Source organism: Carcharodon carcharias, chromosome 1 (genome assembly GCF_017639515.1).
Source record: "Carcharodon carcharias isolate sCarCar2 chromosome 1, sCarCar2.pri, whole genome shotgun sequence".
In the NCBI taxonomy this organism is placed as follows: domain Eukaryota; kingdom Metazoa; phylum Chordata; class Chondrichthyes; order Lamniformes; family Lamnidae; genus Carcharodon; species Carcharodon carcharias.
This window is the reverse complement of record NC_054467.1, coordinates 196,030,976-196,058,042: the sequence shown is the minus strand read 5'-3', so window position 1 is coordinate 196,058,042 and position 27,067 is coordinate 196,030,976. Positions and strand designations below refer to the sequence as shown.

General features: G+C 41.1%; 1 long non-coding RNA gene across 1 annotated transcript in view; it reads left to right on the top strand.

Moving 5' to 3' along the window:
- Positions 1-484: 484 nt before the first annotated feature.
- LOC121291888 overlaps positions 485-27,067 on the top strand; it is a 46,140-nt gene continuing 19,557 nt past the window's right edge. Inside the window, exons 1-2 of the long non-coding RNA XR_005946117.1 lie at positions 485-573; positions 15,772-15,835. This is a non-coding gene — a long non-coding RNA (uncharacterized LOC121291888). The remainder of the gene's footprint in view (positions 574-15,771; positions 15,836-27,067) is intronic.

Sequence of the window (27,067 nt, the reverse complement as noted above, 5' to 3'; positions counted from 1 at the left end):
ATTTTCTTTACCGTTTTTCAATGTAAATGTGTGGTTGGTGGATGAACATCATCTCCGTTATGCTTTGTGAGCTGCTTACATTGAATTGAAGAACTGTCAAATTACAGATCTAAATAATATTTATTTCTTCTATCCACATGTTTCATCTTCCTAACAAATGGGATAAATCATGTCTTGTCTTCTCAGAAAAGATGGCACAGCACACTAGCATGCAGCATCCAGCATCATAATTACTGGCATTCCACAAAGGGTAATGTAGTTTGGAACAGCATTGCTTTTAATACCATTTCCTGAAAAAAGGTCAGCCTATTATTTCCCATTGAGCCCTGGGAGAAGGGAACAGAGCTAGATCATAAATTCTATGCACACGCAAGCAACTTTTTGCCTAGCATTTTTTCTTTTTGCCAGTGGCTTGGGAAATTGGGTTTGGACATATTGCTTCAATAAATAGTTTGTTCTTGAAGCATTTAGTGAGTATAATTACAGTTGATAGATGCAGTCACTGTCGTCATGGTCACCTCTTTTTAGTCTTTAGGCCAACAGCATTAGAAAAGTTTGTGCTGGTCAAAGCTGGTAAGTGGTGAATTGTATTAAATAATTAAAATCAACCCACTTTGAATTGCGATCCTGAAAGGACATGAAGGTCAGTCAGACCATCTGGTAAGATAATAGGGTTTGTGAATGATTACTGTGGTCTGTTAGTATCTGTCGTGCTGGGCATATTTCCTGCAGCAAGAGATAAAGTTAATGTTTCCCTGGCAGATGGAGAGTGAATCAGTACATTAATGAAACTAATGCACCAGCTTTTATCTCTGTAACTGGACTATTTATCTAACGGATGGGTGGGTGGGGGGAAGGGATCAGAGGAAAAGGGGAAAAATAATAGATACATGGCAGTGGGAGTAAATTTTTAAAAATTGTCACTGTTTAAAGGGACATCATTTCAGGTGTAACAAAATATCATGAAATATTTAGTTCCCATTGTGTCACCAAATATGTTCACTTTTGCAGGTGGAACAAAAAAGCAGGGTATCACTTAAATGGCGAATGGCTGCATAATTCTGAGGTGCAAGGGGACCAAGGTGTCCTCGTGCATGAGTCATAAAAAGTTAGCATGGAGGTACAGCAAGTAATTAAGAAAGCTAATAGAATGGTATCCTTTATTACGAGAGGGATTGAACATAAAAGTAAGGATGTTATGCTTCAGTCATACAGGGCATTGGTGAGACCGCATCTCGAATACTGTGTCCAGTTTTAATCTCCTTATTTAAGGAAGGATGTAAATGCATTGGAAGTGGTTCAAAGGAGGTTTACTAGATTGATACCTGGAATGAGTGGGTTGTCTTATGAGGAAAGGTTGGACAGGACTGGTCTTCTTTCCACTGGACTTTAGAAGAGTGGGGGATGATTTGATTGAAGTATACAAGATCCTGAAAGGCCTTGACAAGGTGGACGTTGAAAGGATGTTTCCTCTTATGGGTGAGTCCAGAACTAAGGGGCGCAGTTTTAAAATTAGGGGACGCCTTTTTAGGACAGAGATGAGGATAAATGTTTTCTCTCAGTTGTGCGACTTTAGAATTCTCTGCCTCAGAAGATGGTGGAGGCAGGGGTCATTGAGTATTTTTAAGGCAAAGGTGTTTAGATTCTTGTTAGACAAGGGAATCATAGTTCATCGGGGTTAGGTGGGAGCATGAAAATCGAAACACAAGAAGATCATCCATGATCTTATTGAATGGCAGAGTAGGTTCGAGAGGCCGAACGGTCCACTCCTGCTCCTATTTCTTACATTCTTATGAGGACTGATTTCCACATTCACAGTCTGGGTAGTGACCTAGCAGAGTTTGACTGTTAAAGAATCTGCTTATATTAAAAACAAAAACAGAATTACCTGGAAAAACTCAGCAGGTCTGGCAGCATCGGCGGAGAAGAAAAGAGTTGACGTTTCGAGTCCTCATGACCCTTCGACAGAACTCAAGTTCTGTCGAAGGGTCATGAGAACTCGAAACGTCAACTCTTTTCTTCTCCGCCGATGTTGCCAGACCTGCTGAGTTTTTCCAGGTAATCCTGTTTTTGTTTTGGATTTCCAGCATCTGCAGTTTTTTTGTTTTTATCTCTGCTTTATTAATCCCATTGGATTGCACTAGATACAAAATTTGCGTGTGTTGCTATGATGGGAGGCTGAGCCACTCTGCTAGATGACTGCCCAAATTGAAAATGAGCTCTGTTATATCATTTGTTCATGTTCACTGTATGGCTCTCCAGAGTGATTCTCATCTGCTAGGTTGTGATACTTTCTGTACAGTACTTAAAAAAAATGCAATACAAACAATAGAAGCAGAAAACAAAACTCAAAAGGGATCTGAGTACGTTGGACAGCTGGTTGGGCTGATAAGGGGTAAATGGCATTTGTGTAGTTAAATGCAAGATGAAAAGACTAGTGATGAGAAAACAAAATGTTTCCCCTGTTTAGAGGACTTTTTAATAACGTGTTTTCATTCTAGAGCGGTTTTCATATAAAGGAACCTTTTCCGATAGCTTTGCCAGCCATGATGTCATGTTTCAGTTTAGCACTGTTATGTCTAATCAATGTTTATAAACCTATTTCTTGCTATAGTGTGCACTTTTCAATGTAAATTATCTGTCAAAGTGTTTATGATTAAAATAGAACTATACAGTATTGTAAAGCAAGTACAGTCCATTATACAATACTGTACTGTATATATAACTATGCCTTTAAAACAAATAAATGTTTCTAAAATAGTTTTTCATTACAATATATTATAAATATAAATTTTATATCAAACTGTATTTCAAAATAGATAAAATAGAACTGCACATTACTGTGCCTGCATTGAAAGTGTGCCAATATTGAGGTTACTCCTTAGTTATCTTGTGGGAATATTGTTCTGTGGATTTAGTTTTTTTGAGCATTGTGCAATTCTGGTTTATTGTTTTCATTTAATTAACATTTGTAGGGCTTGTAGTTGTGCTGTATTATGAGCACTGTGTATAAACTAAACGCTAATCATGCCTAAGCAACAGTCTACTTCATTTTCCCCAGTTGCTAAGAGGACAGTCATTAATTTAGAAGTTAAGCTTAATGTACTTAGGTGGATTGAGCAAGATGATTGTAGGCAGAATTTCACATTTGGCATTCGGGTGCGCGCCCAACACGCTGGAACGTAATGTGACATGCGATGATGTCGGGCGTGCATCCCTACGTTATTGTGCTGTCTCGTGATATTTTGTTCTGTGGGCGCACACCGAAGTCGGCTGCCCGCCCGCCAATAATCAAAAGGCCTTTTAAGGCCATTAACAAACTAATTAACTTCAAATTTACTTTGCCCGTCCAACCTAATGGTTGGCGGGAAGGCGAAAAGGCCAAACGGCTTTTACATTTTTTAGGAAACCTCATCCATGGGTGGGAATGAGAGAATGGGGCACTTACTGGGTGTCTGGATTGAAGACCAATCCCAATGGTGAAGCATGGCTATAATGCAGGAGAAATCTAGGAGTCTCTTTGAAAATTTGAATTAAAGGAGGGTGAAGTAGCTACCTCTGGGCTAGAAACTCTGGGTTCAAGTCACTTGATAGCCACAGATGGTGTGTTTGTAACCAAACCACACAGGTTTACATCAGCCTGTAAATCCTCCTAATTTGTCTGATAGCATGTGGTAAGAGCATGAGAGTTTCCGGGTCAGCTATACTGCAGAAGGCAACAGCAAACCACTACGGGACTTTGACAAGCATGATCATGGACCAATCCAGTAGAAATCCACCAACGGTTGCCAACTCCCTCTTCGGGTATAGTACCTGGAGAAGAAGGAAGCAGTTTCAAATGAATTGAGTCAGATAGCAATGAGTCTTCTTCAGGCTCACTCAACTAATCATCAATCTTCATCATATGTCAGTTTCAATCAGCAAGAGTCTTCCCATGGTGAGTTAAAAAAACAATTTTCATAACATTTTGTTACTTATTGGTGTTTTTCTATGTTTAATTATTACATAAAATTAGGTTTTTAGTCTAAAGGTCATGAACGTAGCCTACCCTTATTACTTATTTTCCTATGGGAAAATTATTTTCGTTTAGCATGTTTTCATTTAGCATGCTGTTTTTCGGGAACACATTAGGCACACTAAATAAGGGATAGCTGTAAAAGGAAGGTAAAACTAAATGGCTCGAAGCCAGGGGACACAACACAGGAGAGGGACCTGGTAGTGCCAACTGATAGCTCTCTGAAAACCAGCAGTGCAATGTAGAGCAGTAGGGAACACTAAGCAGATCTTGGGACATGCAATCGGGGCATTTATGAATTCATCCATTTTGGACTTATAAAGGAAAAATCAAAGCATTCTCTAAATGGTGAAAAGTTAGAAGCAGTAAAAACCCAAAGAGTTAAAGGCCCATGTACATTGATCATTAAAAAAAGGTCACAAGCAGGTACAAAAAGTGATCAAAGTTGTAGTGTTCAACGGTATGCTTTCTCTGCATAGCTCCAAGGTGTAAAATGTACAACAAAAGTGGCAAATGGAATGTTGATGTTTATAACTGGAGGTCCAGAATAAAAGGGCTAGAAGTTATGTTTCAGCCATAAAAAAACCCTGGTTAGACCACAACTGGAGTACTCCAAGCAGTTCAGGCACCACAACTTAGGAAGGATATATAGGCCATGGAGGGGGTGCACTGTAGATTTGTCAGAATGATCCATGGACCTCAAAGATTAAGTTAAGAGGAGAGATTACACAGGCTAGGGTTGTATTCCCTGGAATTCAGACAATTGAAGAGCGATTTGATAATAGTTTTCAAGCCATTTAGGGAAACAGATCAAGTAGATAGAGAGAAATTATTTTTGCTGTTTGGGGAATCTAGAACTAGGGAACATAGCTTACAAATGAGAGGCAGACTTTTCAGGAGTAAAGCTAGGATGGGTTACAAATGCTGGCATTGCCAGCGATACTTGCATTCCATGAAATAATTTTTTAAAACACTTATATACACAAAGGGTGGCAAAATTTTGGAATTCTTCTACAAGCCGCAGTTAACGCTGGTTAATTGTTAATTTTAAAACAGACATTAATACATTTTTGCTAACTAAAGATATTAAGGGAAATAAGGACCTTCCAAACCCACAACTGCTACAAGAAGGACAAGGACAGCAGACACTTAGGAACACCACCACCGGGAAGTTCCCCTCCAAGGAACACACCATCCTGACTTGGAAATATACCACCATACCTTCAATGTCGCTGGATCAAAATCCAGGAACTCTCTCCCTAAAAGCACTGTGGGTGTACCTACACCATATGGACTACAGCGGTTCAAGAAAGCAGCTCACCACCACCTTCTCAAGGGCAATTAGGGATGGGCAATAAATGCTGGCCTAGTCAGTGACACCCACATCCCGTAAATGAATTTAAAAAAAGGACAATGGTGGGTATCTGGAATGAGGTCACAGATCAAACATGATCTCGTTCAATGGTGGAACAGGCCAGTAGGGCTAAATGACTAAATGACCTACTCCTTTTCCTATGTTCTTAGAGAAGTAGGGCACAACTTCAGGATCTGATAATGCATAGTGCACTGGTTTGATCACACATTTAATTCTATGTACGATTATAAGCACTGCACTATAGCAAGTATATCCAGGTACAGGAAGTAAAGCCCATAAAGCTGATACTGAACCTAAGGCACCTGAACTAGGATAAAACATTGAAGAGCCTGCAACTAAATAAGGAGCAGTGAACATCCAGCAAAAATATTCACGTGTTAAAATATATCAAGGAAATTGAACCTTGAAAATGTATTTGAGTTTGTCACTAACTCTAGCACAAAGCTTCCCAAACTATTTTTCAATGTGACCCCATTTGAATGTTTGAAAATGAACATGAACCCAGCAGAAACAAAACAGCAATAAAGCAGCATAGTAACCTTCAGTGTATAATCATTAAAGTTTGTGTATTAAAGATCAACGTATAATACATCACAGAAAGATAAAAACCTGCTTTTTAAGGTGCTTATGTATACAGACTGATGTCCAAAATCTGACACCCTCTGTTATGAGACCATGTAGGATTTTGGCTTTTCCCGGATTTTGGATTACTTGCTGTTAGATTAGAAGTGCAGACATATGTTTTCTGTTGTCAAATAACTTTTATCTAAAGGAGTGCAGAACTGATACCTGATCTGAAATTCATAAAGCAGCATTACCAGTGGCTCGTTGCTGCTCAGCAGAATCTCACCCTCGCTCCAGTCACTGAGATTTAGTGAAAATAAATAGATTGCAGTTTTGGTTGGAAGGAATTAATGGATCCAGCTCCATTTACAGCGGGGGCGGGGTCTTTACAAATATTAACAAATCAGTCCGCTAATATTTTATCATAATGGAAATCAGTGCAGAAGACTTATAACGCAGCTCCATCACTCTGACTCTAGCCGCAAGTTCCTCAAGACTGAAGACCCTTAACAGAGTGAAGCCCTGACTCTATCCCATTGTTGGAACAGACAGCTTTGTGTCTGGAGAATAGGGAGGGCTGGTTGGGAGGCAGAACTTAAAGCACTGCAATGGATGCAGGTCCTGTGTATGCACAACTCTCGCTGCTTCCATTCTCTAAGCGCTCAGAGGCAAATGGGATACTGTTGAAATGTAAGGATATTAGGGCTGTAATTCATTGCTACAATCCTGATGAAAATAGAGCAGGATAGAGACAGAGAATACCAGAGTCTTGAATTGCAACAGTGTGGCTGGTATTCCCCTGTAAAAATAGAACTATGCTGACCACTCCTTTCTTGTTATTACATGCAAATGTCAATGAAACTGGGAACCTCCAGGTTTTCAGCAGATTTTCCTTGTGTCTGCACAAGTTATCACCACCCCCAAGGCCACTTGGGGAAGACGATGGCAGGATCCTGGAATTAATGATGATGGCCCTGGGAGGTACTCCTTTGAAAGGACTGGGCCTTGTAGCAGTCTATTTGTTCACAATTCTGGCAACAAACGACTTACTTGTATGGACTGTGGGTGTTCAAGAAGGCAGCTCACCACCACTTTCTCAAGGGCAATTAGGGATCAGCAATAAATTCTGGCCTAGACAATGATGCCCACATCCCATAAATAAATTTTTAAAAACTCCACTCTCTGCAGAGGCCTACAGGATGCAGCTCTCCGTGCATCTAGTCTCGCTGATGTTTTGCCAGTGTGCCTAGGGATTGATGGTGATGGGCTGTTCCTTAGTGGTGGGAATCCCTTTGGGCTCCAGCGTGCCTATTTGATGACCTGGAGACAGGGAACTGGAGGTAGAGAGCATACAATTGAGAGGATAGACAAAAATTCTGGCTCATTGGAACTCCTGACCTAGGCTTGTTAATTTCCCTCAAACAAATGTGGATCTGCACTGGAGTGCTGCTTTTGGCTGCATTACAGTGCTTCAGTTGGAGTTTTGGTGAGGGAGGGAGTTTGGTGAAGAGGGAAGGAGGCATCCTTTCATTTTCTACCTTTCCTCAGTAAGAAGAGTGGCGGCCTTGATGAGTAGGACCAGATAAGTATTTCTTCTCTAAACCATAGGAAGCATAAGTAAAGGGAATAATTTAAGGATAAGTCATGGCAAGGCAGCTCGGTCAAGTGGAATGCTCCTCCTGTGCGATGTGGGAAGTCAGGGACACTACCAGTATCCAGGATGACCACGTGTGCAGCAAGTGTCTCCTGCTGCAGCTATTCAAAATCTGCATTTCAGAGCTAGAGCTGTGGCTGGAATCACTGTGGAGTATTTGCAAGGATGAGATCCTCGTGGATAGTAAGTACAGTGAGGTGGTCACACCGTAAGTAAAGAGTGCACATGCAGAAAGGAAATAGGTGACCACCAGCCAGAGTAAAAGCACTAGGCAGGTAGTGTAGGAGTCCTGAGGTCCATCTCCCTCTCTAAAATATTCTCTATTTTGGATACTGCTGGGGGGATGGTTTCTAGGAGGATGCAGCAAGAGCAAGTCCATGGCACCACGAGTGGCTCAGCTGCACTGGGAGGGAGAAAATAGAGAGGGAGAGCAATAGTGATAGGGAATCCTTTCGTAAGGGGAACGGATAGATGTTTCTGCAGCTGCAGATGTGATACCAGGATGGTATGTTGCCTTCCTGATGCCAGAGTCAAAGATGTCACTGAGTGGCTGCAGGATATTCTGAAGGGATAGGGCAAACAGCCAGAGGTTGTGGTCCATATTGGTACCAATGATATAGGTAAAAAAAGGAATAAGGTGCTGAAAGGAGAATATAGAGTGTTAGGAAATAAATTAAAAAGCAGAACCTCAAAGATAATAATCTCATGATTAATCCCAGTGCCACGCACTAGCGGGATCAGGAATAGGAGAATGTGTTGCTGGAGAGATGGTATAGGACGGAGGGATTTAGATTCCTGAGGCATTGGTACCGATTCTGGGGAAGATGGGGCCTGTGCAAGCTGGACGGGTTGCACCCCAGCAGGACTGGGACCAAAATCCTCGCAGGGATATTTGCTAGTGCTGTGGGGAAGGTTTAAGCTAGAGTGATAGGGGAATGGGAACCTGAGCAGGGAGACATAAGAGAGGGAAACAAAGATAGGAATGAAAGACAGAAAAGTAGAAAGAAAAAGTGGAAGGCAGAGGAAACAAGGGCTAACAGCAAATAGGGCCATAGTACAAAAAAGATGTATAAAAATGTTTAAAAGACAAATCTAAAGGCACTGTATTTGAATGCATGGAGCAGTTGTAATAAGAAAGACAAATTAACAGCGCAAGTAGATATAAAGAGTACGGAATGATTGCAATTACGGAGACATGGCTGCAGGGTGACCAAGGATGGGAACTGAATATCCAACAGCATTTGATATTTAGGACGGACAAGCAAAAAGGAAAAGGAGGTGGCTTAGTGTTGTTAGTTAAAGTTGAAATCAGTGCGATATTGGGAGAGGATATTAGCTCAGAAAATCTAGGTATAGAATCAGTCAGGATGGAGCTAAGCAACAAGGAGCAGAAACATTCATGGGAGTTGTCTCTAGACCTCCAAACAGTAGTGATAAGGTAGGGGATGGCATTAAACAAGAAATTATAGATGCATTTAACAAGGGTGCTATAACAATCATGGGTGACTTCAATCTTCATAAAGACTGGGTAAGCCAAATTAGCAATAACACTGTGATGGATGAATTCCTGGAGTGTGTGTGAGATGGTTTTGTAGACCAGTACATCAAAGAACTGGCTAGGGAAGAGACTGTCCTAGATTTGGTATTGTGCAATGAGAAGGGGTTAATTAATAGATTTGTTGTGCTGAGTCTTTTAGACAACAGTAACCATAACATGATAGAATTCTTCATTAGGGTGGAAAGTGAAGAAGTCCGATCTGAAACTAGGGTCCTAAATCAAAACAAAAGAAATCACGAAGATATGAGGCTTGAATTGGCTAAGATAGATTGGGGGACTTCATTAAAAGGCATGATGGTGGATAGGCAATGGCTAATATTTAAGAAATGAATGTATGCATTGCAACAGTTAAACATTCCTTTCTGGCACAAAAACACAACAGGAAAAGTGGCCCAAACATGGCTAACAAAAGAAATTAATGATAGTATTAGATTCAAATAGGAGCCATATAAAGTTGCTAGAAAAAGTAGCAAGCCCTGAGATTGGGAGCAGTTTAGAATTCAGCAAAGGAGGACCAGGATATTGATTAAGAGGGGAAAAATAGAGTATGAGAATAAACTTGCAAGGAACATAAAAGCAGACTGTAAAAGCTTCTATAGGTATGTAAAAAGTAAAAGAATAGCGAAGACAAATATAGGCTCCTTACAGTCCAAAATTTATAATAGAGAACAAGGAAATGGCAGAGCAATTAAACAACTACTTTAGTTCTGTCTTCACGGAGGAAGACACAAATAACTTCCCAGAAACGACTACGGAACTAAAGGTCTAGTGAGAAGGAGGACTTGAAGGAAATTATCATTACAAAAACAATAGTGCTGGGGAAATTAATGTGACTAAAAGCTGATAAATACCCAGGGCCTGATAATCTACATCCCAGGGTACTAAACTAGCTGGCCATGGAAATAGTTCGTTGTCATCCTCCAAAATTCTGTAGAATCTGGAACAGTCTCAACAAATTGGAAGGTGGCAAATGTAACCTCACTACTTAGAAAAGGAGGGAGGGAGAAAGCATGGAATTACAGACCAGTGAGCGTAACATCAGTAGAAGGGAAAATGCTAGAGTCTATTATAAAGAATGTGATAACAGGACACTTAGAAATTATCAAAGGGATTAAACAAAGTCAATATGGATTTATGAAAGGGAAATCATATTTGACAAACTTACTGGAGGTTTTTGAGAAAGTAACTAGCAGAATAGATTAGGGAAAACCAGTAGATGTGGTGTATTTGGATTTTCAGAAAGCTTTTGGCAAAGTCCCACATAAGATGTTAGTGTGTAAAATTAAAGCACATGGGATTGGGGGTAATATATTGGCATGGATTGAGAATTGGTTAGCAGACAGGAAAAAGAGGAATAAACAGGTCTTTTTCGGAGTGGCAGGCGGTGACTAATGGTGTACTGCAGGGATCAACACTTTGGGCCCCAGATATTCACAATACATATCAATAATTTGGCTGCGGGAACCAAATGTAGAATATTTCCAAGTTTGCTGGTGACGTGAAACTTGGTGGGAATGTGAACAGTGAGGAGGGTATTAAGAAGCTTCAAGGCAATTTAAACAGGTTGGGTAAGTGAGCAAATACATGACAGATGCAGTATAAAGTAGATAAATGTGGAGTTATCCACTTCGGTGGGGAAAAAAGAACGACAGAGTATTATTTAGATGGTAATAGATTGGGAAATGTTGATGTACAAAGGGACTTGGGTGGCCTTGTACACCAATCACTGAAAGTAAGGATACAGGTGCAGGAAGCAGATAAGAAGGCAAATAGTATATTGGCTTTCATTGCAACAGAACTTAAGTACAGGAGGAAGGATGTCTTACTGCAGCTGTACAGGGTATTGGTGAGAAAACAGCTGGAGTATTGTGTGCAGTTTTGGTCTCCTTACCTAAGAAATACTTCCCATAGAGGGAGTGCAACGAAAATTTACCAGACTGATTCCTGCGATGGCAGGATTGCCGTATGAGAAGAGATTGGACTGACTAGGGCTGTATTCATTGGAGTTTAGAAGAATGAGGGGGTCTCATTGAAACATGTAAAATCCTGACAGGGATGGACAGACTGAGTGCAGGGATGATGTTTTCTCTTGCTGGGAGGTCCAGAACAAGGGGTCACAGTCTCAGGATACGGGGTAGACCATTTAATACTAAGGAGGAGAAACTTCTTCACTCAGAGGTTGGTGAATCTGTGGAATTCTCTACCACAGAAGGTGGTGGAGGTCAAGTCACTGAATATATTTAAGAAGGAAATAGATTTCTGGATTCTAAAGGCATCAGAGGGGTACGGGGAGAGAGTGAGAGTATGGCGTTGAGATAGAGGATTAGCCATGATCACATTGAATGGCAGAGCAGGCTTCAAGGGCCAAATGACCTCCTCCTGCTCATATTTTCTATGTTTATAAAGCTTTTTTAAAAACGATTTGGGGTTGGCAGGTACTTGGCAGCAATAATTTTTCTACCCATCAGAAAATTCCTTATAGATTTTCAAAGAACTTTGCTTATGAGCCAAGTATAACTTGTTTTTGCTTTTCATTTCCAATTGGATGTTCCTCCAATGCAATAAATACCTTTAATTATTGGTAAGCACTGTAAATTTTCAAAATTCAACATGTGTTTGGTATGATTAATGTATTTTCATGTTTCCACTTTAAATAGTGCCAGAGTAAGAATATGGGTCGCATCAATTGTAACTGCCACTTGTGAGAAATCAGTTCCATTTAAAACTGTCACAACCAGCTTTTGCTCATTTGCCTTTGGTACTTTGATAAATTATAATTGCATTACTTATAAGTTTCAGTGTGCTCTTCTTGAACAATCATACATGAAGTGCAAGACCCATATCAACCAAATATGTACGTACATAGAGCTTAGAACATTTTCTCAGTCACTACCAAGAGCTGGAACAGCATGAAAAATGGCAGGAGTTGCACAAACTGCAGTAAAGAAGGATGTTTCCTTTCTTATTTGGAAATTCTCCATCCAATCCATACATAAGAATCCCTTCATGACTCTTTCCACCCAAAACAACTTAATTTAATGTGGAATGTGTTGCGTGGGTTCATTTGATGTCTCAATGCTGAGATCTTGAGACTTGTATGTTGATCATGAACCGTTTATTGTTAATCTTTAACTATGTACGGATTCCAGTTAATGTCATGCATAGTGCTGCCACCATGCATGAGGGCTGCTTCTAGACTGTTCTCTCAGTCTATTACCATGTGACTCTAAACATCATACCATGGGTGGTGCTATTCTCTGGTCCGATGTTAACCCTTGCTCTGCTGAGCATCTTTACATTACAATGGCATGCAGGTGCTGGGTCAAAATCCTGGAACTCCCTCCCTAACAACTCTGAACTGCAGCGGTTCAAGAAGGCGGTTCACCACCCCCTTCTCAAGGGCAATTAAGGATGGGCTATAAATTCTGGCCTAGCCAGTGATGCCCACAACCTATGAATGAATAAAAAACAAGCACATACAACATCTTATAACATTCCCCTTGCTTCTCAAAAGAAAACTTTCCTCCCTTCCAATGGAGCATAACTATTCGCAATACAATCTTTACCAGGTGTTCCTTTTCCCTCACCTCAAGTCTCTGACTTTATAAATTCAGACAGCCTTGAGGCTTGACAGTTCTTCTGCATCTCAGTCTGTCATGTTTGGAGAAATAGTTGTAGTGCTTTGTGATTCTGGTACTTGGCTACCTCCAGTTGATTTGTTTTTTGTATTCTTTCGAGTTGTGTTTCTCTTTATTAACAACCTGTCTGCCTTATTTTGATGCTGTAAGTTTGTCCCATTCCTTCCAAATAGAATGTGCACTCCAAAGATTCCTAGAGTTGACTTGAAATTTCTTTTTCCATGGTGTCTGCCATACTCTTGCTGGACATATACGTTTTGAAAATGGAACCTTAATTTTCACATGTTCCACAAGTTCAGGCATTTCATTTTTCAACAACTTAATGGTTCTCAGAATGCCTGAGACACCCAGTCTCTTCTTCTAGTTCCTTATGCTTCAGTGTGGATTTACATTTTCGAATCTTATTTCTGTCTTTTTCTGTCAATGGAGGCCAAGTCACTGAATATATTTAAGAAGGAAATAGATAGATTTCTAGACACTAAAGGAGTCAAGAGATATGGCGAGAAAGCAGGCGAATGGCATTGAAATCGAGGATCAGGCATGATCATATTGAATGGTGGAGCAGGCTCAAAGAGCCGAATGGTCTACTCCTGCTCCCAGTTTCTATGTTTTCTTTCTGTGTCTGCAGCTTGGAATCTTCTACAGCTTTTCCTTTCAATGTCTCTTTGTTTAGATTCAAATGCTTTTTCACCTCTTCAGTCTGTTTCTTGCAGATTTTGGCTTCCTCTTGTAATATGGAACATTGCCAACTGGTTCTTCAGTTTGTTCAGGCTGACATTAAATTCATTTCCCTCTCTTCATACTTTTCCAGAAGAATTAACTTTGACGTAAGGGATTCTTATAGCTTGTGACGATCCTTCAACAGGTTTTCCTTTTCTTTGCGAAGCTGGCTTGCTTCACCTTGAGTTTCCTGTAATTCAGCAAAGTCTCCTCGAGTTTCTTCTGCTGTGCTTCCATTCTATTGTTTAAAACAGAATTCATTTCTTCATGTTGCTGAATTCCTTTTGTATTTGATCTTGGGGGACTGCAATTGTTCTTTTGGCTGTTTACTTACTTGTTGACCTCTTGCCAATTAACTCTGGACTTCAGTGCATCATTTCATTGTTACTAATAGTTCCAACATAGCTTTTTATGAAGTAATATTCAACATTCTCTGTAGCTCCTCATGTTTTCCCATGGCTATATGTTGATTATTCAAGGAATCTTTCTGGGTCACAACTTCTTTATGGGTGCTTTTTCTGCCTATTGCTTTGCCTGGGTGTACATCTGGTTGAGTTTTCCCAACTCCTGCCTTGATTTGCCAACTGTGGAATTGAGATTAATTATTTTCTCCTGATACCTTTGTATTGTCTCTGAAATTTGTTTGTCAGATCTCGAACAGCTTGGTTCCGTGAAGAATTCAGTTTATCATGCATTTTCAAAGGTTGAATTTTGTGCTTCAAATCTTCCAATTCAGCTCTGAAGTAAGCATTGTCCTGTTGAGCAGTTTAATTTACTTTTTGCACATTATGCTTCTTTTGAGTTACCTCAGATAGCTTTCCTTCATTCACAGCCATCTGCTTACTCTGCAATGTTATGTGTCAGCATTTTAAAACAACTCTGTTTTTAAGTACTTCAGTTGCTTCTTAGCCATTTCTTTCTTCTGCACTATACTCTTTGGCTTGTGCATTTCATTACACTGACATGGTTGGCAACAATCTTGTGGTTTACTTGAGTATTGTCTTCCTCGCTCTGGGGTCTTCTGTTGCCATCATTCTGGTGTCTTTTGTTGCTCTCTCTCTCTGTATTCTTTTGTTGCCCTCACTCTGGGATTGCTTGTTACCTTTGGTTTTACTCGGAGTATGCGAGACCTTCTCCTAGCTCTGCGCTCTCCATGACTTGGATTTTAAAATATCTATCAAAACCTTTTAATATCTCACCAAATGTGGTCAAGTATTGATCAATACATTGGCTGTGGAGTACTTCACCAGCAAATGAACCAAACACAAATGAAAACTTATCAAGATAAAAGCAAAATACTGTGGATGCTGGAAATCTGAAACAAAAATATAAAATGCTGGAAAAACTCAGCAGGTCAAACAGCACCTGTGGAGAGAGAAACAGAGTTAACATCTCAAGTCCATATGACTCTTTTTAAGAAGTAAAGAGAAATAAAAATGTGATGAAATGTATACTGTTTGGTGGGGGTGGAGCAGGTGAAGCTGAAAAGAAGGTCAGGGATAGGTGGGGGCAAAGGAGGGATTGACAAAGATGTCATGAACAAAAGGACAAAGGGAGTGTTAGGTAGTGGTACTGGCTAAAGGAGGTGCTGATGGTGGCAAAAACTTATCAACTTGTATTTCTTCTGATTCCTTCTTTCATGCAGTAAGTCTCTTGTAAATTAATAATTGCCTTCTCCCATATTCCTGCTCTTTGTTCTGGTTTAGCCATTTCCTGATCGAAAATGCATCTGACTCTGCTAATTTGCTCTCCATGGCTGGTTTATTTTCTCTTATAGTTACAGCTTTAAATGTCATTGCCCCTTTAAGGCTATCAGCGTGTTAATCGTTTTTTTCACTCAGGCTGTAGTTGCTATGATATGGTTGGCTTCCCTCTATCTTTTTGGGGAGATTTTTGGGTCCTCAATTATTCAAAAAAGGCTTTGCAGATGTTTTACAACAAAGGTATCAGTCCAGATATAGAGTGTTCCAACTCTTTGTACTGCATTGCACAACACTAGGCTTAAAGCTTGGTTATCCTTCTGCTTTAGTTTGGGACAAAATCTGCTCTTCTTATTTTAAAATGAGAGTGTTTAAATCTATTTCTTTTTTTAAAAATCTCTGCAGGAATTTTGAAAACAACAGCAATTTGTTCCTTTGTACAAGAAATCCTTTCTCTTAAACTCTACAGGCTTTTTCTGTGCTCTGCATGTTTCACTCTTTACTATGCCAGCTGAATTTTATTTAACAACTTTTTTTTAAACTTCAGTGCAGCACAGCCATCACTATGCTGCCGACTACTGAGCCTCTGGGACTGCCATCGATTCTAAAATGTAAGTATAGCTTTTTTGTAATTTTTGTTCACCGTCTTGTGAACTGACCAGTCACTCAGGGTCTTGCAATATTTTGTGTTTTTGCCAACCTGTCTTTGTGTTCTGGTCAGGTTTTTTCTTTTTTACTCTGCGTCACTTGAGGGTCTTGCAATGGACTCCCACTCACCCTGGTGGATTCTTCAATTTCTAAGGGCAGTATATTAAGGTCGGTGAGTGGGAGGGCAGGGGGCAGGGCCCACTCGCTGATGCGTAAAATGACATGGGATGACATCGGGTGGAATTCCCGACATCACCCAGCGTCATTTCAATTTTCAGGTCAGCAGGGGCACAGCCGAATCAGCTGTGTGCCCGCCGACCTGTCAACGGCTAATTAAGGCCATTTAACAACTAACTAAATGAGTTAAAGGACCTGTGCGTCCAAAGCTGCTTCAACTGTTTCTTCAATTTTTTTTCTTAGGTGCATGTCTCTCTAGTCCAGCTTCAGCTGCTTTTAGTTTTTCATATTAGGATTCTGTTCTGAGTTCATCAATTGAAAGGTCACCTTTCATCCCACCATTGCCACTATGTTGTGTAATGGATTCATTTGATTTCGCAGTGATGAGATCTTGAGAGTTGTATGTTTAAACATGAACCATTTATTGCTAATATTTAACCATGTACAGATCCCAGTTAATGTTATGCTTGGTGCTGCCACCATGCATTTAAGCTGCTTCTAGACTGTTCTCTCAGTCTATTACCATGTGACTCTGTACATCATACCATGGGCAGTGCTATTTCCATGTTACTCCTTGCTCTGCTGAGCACCTTTACATTACAATGGCTAGCAGGTACATACGACAGCCTGCTCATTGTCAAGAGAAGTGGTCTATTAACTATTGCAAAGCAACAACATTGTTCATTTAATCATTGACTTACCACTTCACCATTCAGTTAGAATGACATTTATTTGGATCAGAAACATTTAAGCATGCTTTGACCTAGAATTTGTGGCACCTGACCTCTCATTCTTCCCAATCATATTGGAAAGAGGTTGCACAATATCATTTATTCCTCATTTATCTATTGTGCCAATAATGTGAAACAATTTAAATTCCAAGACACTTCAGAATTTTGCTTCTATTGTAAGTTCTACTTCAATGATGTGAACAATTTTGTCAGTGTTATTTATGAGCAGTTTTCTTGTAGAAATGGCAGTATAGCTTTGAATAACATCTACACATGTACTCTCAGACATCATTACATCTGTAAGGAATCTATAATTTTAGACAAATGATTCCTCACAGTTCAGGCTTGACTCTGTTGTTGAAAAAGGTTTATTTTGCAGACCAATAGTACAGCAACTATTACAATTATAGTAAAACTTATACAAGCTGTTTTGTCAACCTTATACAACCTTGTTGAAGTTTACAAAATTATGAGTGGCATGGACAGAGTAGATAGTCAGAAGCTTTTCCCCAGGGTGGCAAAGTCAATTACTAGGGGATATAGATTTAAGGTGAGAGGAGAAAACTATAAAGGTGATGTGCGGGGTAAGTTTTTTACTCAGAGGGTGGTAAGTGTCTGGAATTCGCTGCCAGAGGAGGTGGTGGAAGCAGGTACGATATTGGTGTTTAAGAGGCAGCTTGACAAATACATGCATAGGATGGGAATAGAGGGATCCGGACCCCGGAAGTGCAAAATGTTTTAGTTGACGGGCAATATGATCGGCGCAGGCTTGGAGGGCCGAAGGGCCTGTTCCTGTGCTGTACTTTTCTTTGTTCTTTGTCTTGTTCTTTGTCCACTGACCCAGGGTGATCAGGCTTGGGATCCGTAGGCTGTGGATTTCCTACTATCCCCAAGAACTAACTAACATGCTGTTGAGAAGCCACTCTTCAGCCAAGTCAATTCACTCTATGTGATGACAAGAAATGACTGACCACAATGAATACAGTGAAAGATATGAACTCTTATAATATCCCGTCTGTAATTCCGAAGGCTTGCCTTCACAACTTATCCGTACTTCGACCCAAGCTCTTCCAGTATGACTACTCGACTGATATTTACCTGATAAAGTTGAAAATTGCCAAGGTAAGTCTTGTTCACAAAGAACAAAAGTAGGGATGTCTTACTGTAGTTATAAAGGAACTTGGTGAGACCACACCTAGAGTATTGTGTGCAGTTTTAGCCTCCCTACCTAAAAAATGGATGTCATAGAGGGAGCATAGCAAAGGTTCACTAGGCTAATACCTGATATGGTATGAGGAGAGATTGGTTCGACTGGGCCCGTATTCACTAGAGTTTAGAAGAACGAGAGGGGATCTGATTGAAACGTTTAAAATTCTAACAGGGCTAGACAGACTAGATGCAGGGAGGATGTTTCCCCTGGTTGGGGAGTTTAGAACCAGGGGCCACACTCAGGGTACGGGGCAGGCCATTTAGGACTGAGAAGAGGAAGAATTTCTTCATTCAGAGGGTGGGCAACCTGTGGAATTCTCTACCACAGAAGGCCGTGAAGGCCAGGTCACTGAGTATATTTAAGAAAGAAATTGATACATTTTTGGATATTAGGGGCAACAAGGGATATGGAGAGAAAGTGGGAATATGGCGTTGAGATAGAGCATCAGCCATGATCATAGTGAAATGGCGGAGCAGGCTTGAAGGGCTGAATGGTCTACTCCTGCTCCTAGTTTCTATGTTTCTATGTTTCTAACATGGCAAATCCAACTTGCCTGATCAAAAGACCATCAAAAGCAAAGTGATGGAAGATGTCATTGGCAGTGTTACCAAACAGCATTTATCACTAATTTGCTCACTGATGCTCAGCTTGGGTTCTGCTAGGGCTACTGGGCTCCAGGTCTCATTATGGCTTTAGGGTGTGAGGGACTAAGACATCACCCTGTATATTTTTCTTATAAAATATAAAGAAATATGCTGATTGCTATATCTAAAAATTTCAAACTGGACAAAGTTGCAAAATGTCTGCATCTATGTTTGTCTGTGACCCTGAACAAAGGAAACTACCCAGCAGTATCAGAGAAACTAGCATCTCATTATCCCCGAAGAGCCATTAACAAACCCCTGTGGGCCGCACAGACTAATTTTTAAAAAATTCATTTGTGGGATGTGGGCATCACTGGCTAGGCCAGCATTTATTGCCCATCCCTAATTTCCCTTGTTCCGAGGGCATTTTTAAGAGTCAACCTCATTGCTGTGGTCTGGAGCCACATGTAGGCCAGACCAGATGAGGACAGCAGATTTCCCTCCCTAAAGGACATTAGCGAACCAGGTAGCTTTTTAAGACCATCAAGAATTGTTTCATGGTCATCATTAGACTTTTAATTCCATGGCAGGATTCAAACCGGATACTCAGAACATTATCCTGGGTCTTTGGAGTACCAATCCAGTGAAAATACACTACGCCAAAACCTTCCCCTAAATTCAAAGAGAACTATACAAAGGCCATCTGCATTTCAAAAGCTGGGCTGGCCAACAGGAGTCTGTTCATCTGCTAAGACAAAGGGCCCCACAACCTCCCTTTTAACTCTTAATAGATGAGGCATTTAACAATCTAGGGGACCTAGATGAAGGATACGCGTTCTTTGTCAAAGACAGTTTGGAGAGGTAGGATCATGTGACATGGAACTCTGGCTTGTGGAACCAGTAATATTGCCTTGCTGAACTGTAAAGTCTCAGTCTGCCTTTTTATCATCTGACTAACAACCTCATAGACAAGGAGCTCTGGCCCTGGTTGAACAACTGGCCCCATATACAATGCATTGGCTGGAAATTCTGTACCATCGTCTACAAGACTGATTTATCTCTGCATGCCTATCCATCATATGAAGGCAACACCACCGAAAGAGTGAATTATACAGCATTGGCTTTCAGCTCACTGACTTCTGTGAAGGAATACCTCATTGGACTTTGATTTTGGACTCTGGAACCCACGTGAAACAATACTTATTTTCTCTCTGGTTTCTGCACTGTAAATCTTTCTTTTCTCTATCCCCCTTTTACTATATGGATGCAAAGGGGGCAACGTTGTGACCCTCCTCCTGCATTTTGAGTGTATGCAAATAAATTAACCCTTTGAGTTCATCCTATCTCGAGTTAGCTGTGGGGTTATTAATAGAAAATTGGATCAAGCCAAAATTGGATTGGGGGTGTTGGTGGTTGGTGGGGGGGAGGTAGCATTGGGGAATACACCAAAGCTTATAAAGAAGGAAACAAATCAAAACACTTTTGTTTATGGAATGGTGGTGGGAGGACAAGTTAGTGCTGTTTAAATTAATCCCCTTCCAGCTGTTACTAGGGTCAATGTGTATGGATCATTTATATGCCATGGAAAGGTACAGAAAGTAATCAGAAAAATGAAGAGAATTCTGGTCTTTATATCTTGAGGGCTAGAGTAAAGAGGGTAGAAGTTATGCCACAGCTATACAAAACCCTGGTTACATCATGTCTTGAGCATTCTGTTCAGGTCTGGGCACAAAGTTAGGAGGGATAGATTGGCCTTGAGGGAGAGCTGCATAGAATCAGCAGAATAATACTGTACTTCAAGGGTTAAAGTATGAGGAGAAATTAAACAAACTAGGGTCTTGTTCCCTGGAATTTAGTAGTTTGAAGGATGATTTGATCAAAGTTTTCAAGATATTAAAGAGAACAGATAGGGTACATAGAGAGATTATTTCTGCTTGTTGTGGAATCTAGGACGAGAGGAAATATTCCAAAAATTAGAGCCAGACCTTTTGGGTGAAATTTGGAAATACTTCTACACACATTAGGTGGTAAAAGTTTGGGGATCTTTTCTACAAATTGTGATTAATATTAAAGTAATTGTTAATTTTAAATCTGAGATTGATAGATTTCTGTTAACACAAGTTATTAATGGATATGGAGCAAAGGCCCTATATGGAGTTAGGTCACAAATAAGCCACAATCTCATTGAATGGCAATACAGTCTTGAGTTCATGAATGTCCTACTCCTGGTCCTATGTTCTGGTTGTCAAATTTCTCATCCTGAACATTCTGGAGTTACCATTGACTAGAAACTGAATTGGACCAGTCACATAAATATTGTGGCAATAAGAGCAGGCCAGAGGCTTGGTATTCTATAGTGAGTATCTCACCTCCTGACTCCCCAAATCCTGCTCATCATCTACAAGGCACAAGTCAAGAACGTGATGAAATATTTCCCACTTGCCTGGATGAATGCAAGTCCAACAACATTCAAGAAGCACAATAACATGCAGAACAAAGCAGCCCACTTAATTGACACCCATCCCCCACTTTAAATGTTGATTCCATCCACTGTCAGTGCAACACAACTGTAGTTTGCACCATCTCCTAGATGCAATGCAGAAATTCACCAAGACCTTTACGGCAGCACCTCCCAAACCTGTGACCCTACCATCTCAAAGAACAAGGGTAGTAGATGCATGGGAACACCATCACCTGCAAGTATCCTTCCAGGTCACACATCACCCTGACTAGGAACAATACCACATTCCTTCACTGTCACTGGGTCAAAATCCTGGAACCCCCTTCCATAATAGCACTGGGGATGTACCTACAACACGTGGACTATTGTGTTTTTGTAATGATATAAAGGCACCAATCATTCATAAGGGTTTGGGTGAATATGTTGTGGGTTCATTTTTTAAGACTAAGCACATGGGAACAACTTTACACAGATATAAAACTTGAAGACACGCAGAACTGCGTGTGTGTGCTCTGCTTAAAAGAAAAAGTGAAATTAAAGCTGGATCACATGACACATTTCCTTACTAATGACGTCATGCTCCTATCCCTTAAAGTCATATTACATCCCCTTCCTCTTTAAAGATTCTTTCTCCATTTCCAAATAATTATTACTATTTATAATACATGTTTGTGCATTGTTAATATTGCATAAGTGTACAGAACTGATGAACCCATGAATCTCTGAAGTGTAGAGACAATCTGCTGGCACGCATAGCTCTTGTGATGATAACCCTGTCTAGAGGTTACTTAATTGCTGTCAGAGATCTGTGGGATTGTCATTCTTGGATGTTGTTCCAGGTTGCGCTTAGGATCTTGGCCTCAATGCAAAAGGACTGCACTTTGTTTGAGGACTAGAATGGATCTGATTTATCCTCAATGTTGTGAATTTATGTGTAATGACTTATAGGACTTTGGTTCTGAAAAAATCCTTGTCACCGCATCTGGTTGCCACGTAACTTCTATGGGATTCTGGATGCAAATTTGTTGTCCCAACTGTTAACTTGGCAATTCTGTACCCGCATTTTTATTGTGCATGTTGGTCATCTTCTCTTGCAGTTTTAAATGTTGCTCTCTCATTTCTGACAGAGTAGAATGGGTAAAAGTAGATAAATTGGTATGCACTGATCTGCCAAACATGAGCTCTGCCAGTGATGGAATAGTTGCACTTAAAGGTATTGCTCTCAGACATATAATTGCCTTGCTTGGGTTGTCTACATTTGAGAATTAGGGATTTCACTGTGTGAATCATTCATTCAACTAGGCCATTAGATCTAGGGTAATAAGGAGAAGAAATAGTGTAATCGATATTCCACTTCTCACACATATCCTGAAATAGCTTACCAATAAATTATGGATCGTTATCTGTAATGATCTCTGTCATTGCACCAAACAAATTGAAAATAGCACTTAGAGTGTACATGACAGTTGTGCTCGAGATATTGTACAATTGTTGAATAATGTGATACTTGGTAAGTTGTGGATGATCACAGTGAAGTCAGTGCCATGGACATGGAAGAGGTCGGATGTGATCTTGAACCAAGGATGGGGAGGAACCTCATGTGGAATCAGTGGTTCTTTGTGCTGTCTTGGCATTTGCTCTTGAGATGCCTTGTATTTCTTGACGATGACTTCAATGTCATTGTTCATATCCGGCCAATATACTGTCTCTCTTATATGTCTTCTTGTTTGATCCATGCCCCTGTGTTAGTGATAAAATGGTTGACGAATATCAGGTTGCAAAGATTCCAGTAAAAATGACTCTCTGGGCGATGCCTCGCCCTCCTGCTAAAGTCAAAATAGTTTCATGTGTTCGTGGACATGATGAATTGAATCAGGCTATCCTTCAAAAATGGTTTTTCACAGTTTCTGCAGTGTGGAATCTTTCACTGTTTCTTCTTGGAGCTGCTGGTATATGTGTTGCATAAAATGTACCAGATCAATTCACGGACATGCTTTCTCCTGCAAGCGTAATGTTGCAGCTCCCTGAAGCTGCCAATTTTGTTGAAACATTCTGGATATTTTGATGTTTGGTTATGAACTGAGGCAATAGCAGTAATTTCTGAGGTTGATCTGCCATATGAGATCTGGCTCATTCCATGGATTGTCATTAGTGCGTGGTCACGGCATGCTGGCAGACATAGCCATCTCCAACAAGAGAGGATCCAACCATTGCCTCTTGATGTTCAATGGCATTAACATCACTGAATACCCAACTATCAACATCCTGGGGGTGACCATTGATCAGAAACTGAACTGAATTAGCTGTATAAATACTGGGCTACAAGAGCAGGTCAGAGGCTAGGAATTGTATGACAAGCAATTCACCTCCTGACTCCACAAAGCCTGTCCACCATCTACAAGGCGCAAGTCAGGAGTGTGATAGAATATGCCCCACTTGCCTGGATGAGTGCAGCTCCCAAAACACTCAAGAAGTTTGACACCGTCCAGGACAAAGCAGCCCATTTGATTGGCACCACATCCACAAATATTCACTCTCTCCACCACCGACGCACAGTAGCAGCAGTGTGTACCATCTACAAGATGCACTGCAGGAACTCACCAAGGTTCCTTCAGCAGCACCTTCTAATCCTCTGACCACTACCATCTAGAAAGGTAAGCACAGCAGATTAGTCTCCATGATGTAGAACATCTGTGGCACTGAGGATTGTTCTTACACTCCAGGACTATGGACCCTGCACATGGAATTAGTGAACTGTTGTGCACTGAACTTTTTACAGCAGTCGATTTCACCATGGCCTTCCATGTTTTTGCATACATGTCATTTAGAATTTGCGGGGGTAATATTTTGGCACTTACCCCTTTGTCAAACTTGGCCAATAACGAGTAGTTACCAACTTTCTTAGGGCATAAATTCAAACTTTGGCAGACACTTTGGATGGTATGATGGTGACTATATAGATAGCGTGACACATGTGTTCACCACTATTCATCCCATCGTGCACATTATCAATATTTTCTGGTTTGTTAATCATGTATGTGTTCCTTATGGGATATCAAATGATCGCTCTTATTGCTTGAAGATACCCATTGAGTATGACCTGTCTGGATCAGTGCAATGCTCTTTGTAGCTGCATCAGCCTTTGCTCTAGTGCATGGCTACTGCCAATGGCCCTTCCTGCCAGATGCCTTGCAGAATTGCTGTAAAGCTGAGCATTTCCTTGGTGCATGCAAAAGCCCACACTTCTACATGTTTTGCTGGGTTTGGGAGTTTTAGTAAGTACTTCAACAATTGGGGTTGTATCTAGGTCCTGTAAGCTTCATTGACCTGCGAGAATTGCTTTGTACTTAAATCCATCCTTGATTAACTGTTTGATACTATACATTTGCTTGTCTAGCAGATCTTTCTGAACACTTCCATGGGAGTGGTTGCAATCAACAACTTAACAATCAACAATTCAACAATTCTGTCTGCTAATGCTGCCTTTGAAAAATCACAGTGTGTGCCCTTTTCTCTTCACCTGCTGATGAAGTGATCTATGGATTCTGTAGGCTGTTGTTGAAATAACATGAATTCTAGACGATGAATACTGAAGTTTAACCTAATTCTGAGCTGGTCTTCCAACATTGTCCATGGCCAGATTTTTTAGGATGGTGGCATTTCCCTTTCTGCCATCCAAAGAGTTGGCGGGGTATACATTCCCGCTGACACTGCCTGCCCCGCAGTGATTTCACTGTAAATTGGCTGCAGATAGGACTTCCATACCTCACTTGGGAGGAAACCACGACTTGGCCGGCAGATATCTAGTCCCCACAGCGCCTGACGCTGCAGTGGACAGGACTGGGACTGCATGTAGTCCCCAGAGTCTAAACCCAGGGATTCCAGGAAAAGGTAAGTTTCAGGGATCTCAGGTCGGGGAGGGTAGGAGAGGCCTGGGGAGGTGGACAGTGGGGGATTGGGGTGACGGGGGAAAGGTCGGGGCGGAGGGAGGTCCTGCGGTCACTGGACCTTAAAGGGGGAAGTGGGCGGGGGCACCTGACATTAATAGTGGGGTTCTGATGGAGGTGCCCCCTTCCCGCCCAAGGCCTCAACCTGATTATTTTCAGGCCTCCCCATACCCAGGAACTCCTCCCATCAGCCTGAAAATTGAGGCTGGATGTGAAACAGCCCAATATTGGCCTCAATTGGGGCAAGGGTCCAAGGCTTCATCCACCCTAGCATAAAATTACAGAGAGATCAGGTTGGGCAGGAAGCCAGTGGGAAGCCCATCCGAGGAATTTTATGATCACCCCCCCTGCCTATAAACCTGCCAGTGGGGAAGCGTAAAATTCAGGACAATTTCTTTTGGTCTTCCCTTAGATCTTTTGATGTTAAAGCTGCATAGACCTTCAATACCAATTGACAGCCGAATTTTTAATGCTTACTTGTCTGGTTCAGATACACCTGAATCAAGAAACCATAGTTTTCTAAGCTATTTAAGCATTCAGAATTTGGATAGGTCAGCTGCATCCCAATTCAAACTGGGGAATTTTGTGGACATTTTGACAATATCCCTTTGACCTTGCTTTTCATATAATACCTGGGATGAGTTTCTCTATAGCTGTTTTTGCACACTGTTCGGAAACTCCGGCCAACCTACATCACTGCTGCGGTTTGAGAAGGCAGCTCACCACCACCTTCTCAAAGGCAATTAGGGATGGGCAATAAATGCTGGCCCAGCCAGCGAAGCCGACATCCCATGAATGAATTTTAAAAAATCATGACAACATAGGCATAAAGCTTGAAGACACATCAGCAGCAGAGCTGTCTATGTGTGGTCTGCATAAAAGCAAAAGTGAAACTAAAACTGGATTGCATGAAACATTTTCTTTTTAGTGATGTCATGCTTCTATCCCTAAAAGTCATATTATGACATGGACTTACAGTGGTTCAACGAGGTTGCTAACTACAACCTTCTGAAGGGCAGTCAGGGATGGACAATAGATGCTGACCTTGCTAGTGACATTCACATCCCATGAATGAAATAAAAATTAAAATCACTCTTTGGGGCCCTACGCATTCTCCACATTTATTGCATAATAATTTAGTCATGCTGGTATGGTAACTTCTAGTCTCAACATGTTTTGACCTTATAATTATTTTATCTAACTGTCCAGTTTTTACACAGTAAGTTGTGGATGTGCTCATTCACCATGATTGTGTCAAACACACCCTTATCTTAGTACTCCAGGCAGTTATTTTTCGCCTGACCTTAGTGAGCTCAGTTCCAGTTCTTACGCAGCACAGGCCATGCAACTCCTGTAAATGGTTATGGCTCTATTCGTTAGTTGGGAGAATTGTGGGCATTGTCTGGAAACACAAGCTTATATCTCAACTTCTAAAATGATAAAAGAACACTTAGAAATGATAGAATTTTTAGACCTTCCACCTTGTAGAAACAGGTAGCACCCTGAAAACAATGAGCAATGAACCACTTCTCTGTTCCTGCCTTCAGTGTGGCTGCAGCACTGATCCCCTAGGTTTACTGCAAGGCAACCGGAGCAGTCTTGAGTTAGGCAGGGAAACCCATTTAAGATGTTAATTCAGCTACGAGTAGTACCATACTATGACATGCAATGGACTCAATCGCCATGTTTTGGTGAAGCTAGATGAAGCGTATGCAGTGTGAGATCTGACCAGCATGAACTAGCGGTCTGGCTGAAGAGAACATGGATATGCATCTCGCTTTTTTTGTGGGGCTGAGAAAAGCAGGAGTGCTCCTCTAGACTCCACGAGCCCACCCTGAGTTGCTGCCACTCTGTTTCCCCACTTCCCACCCTTGCCTCGGATCTCTCTTCTTCCCATTCTGAGATCAGTCTTCCTGATAATGTGGCAGCCCAGAACCAGTGGGCTACACATCAGGGGAACCTTAATGGCGTGTTTCAGTGAGGAATCCAATGGTGACTGTACTGAGAGAAGCTCAATCTCTAGTTGAAGCCTCCAGTTGTAGTGCGAATCAGGCCCAAACCTCAAAAACGGAGCAAGTATTCCAC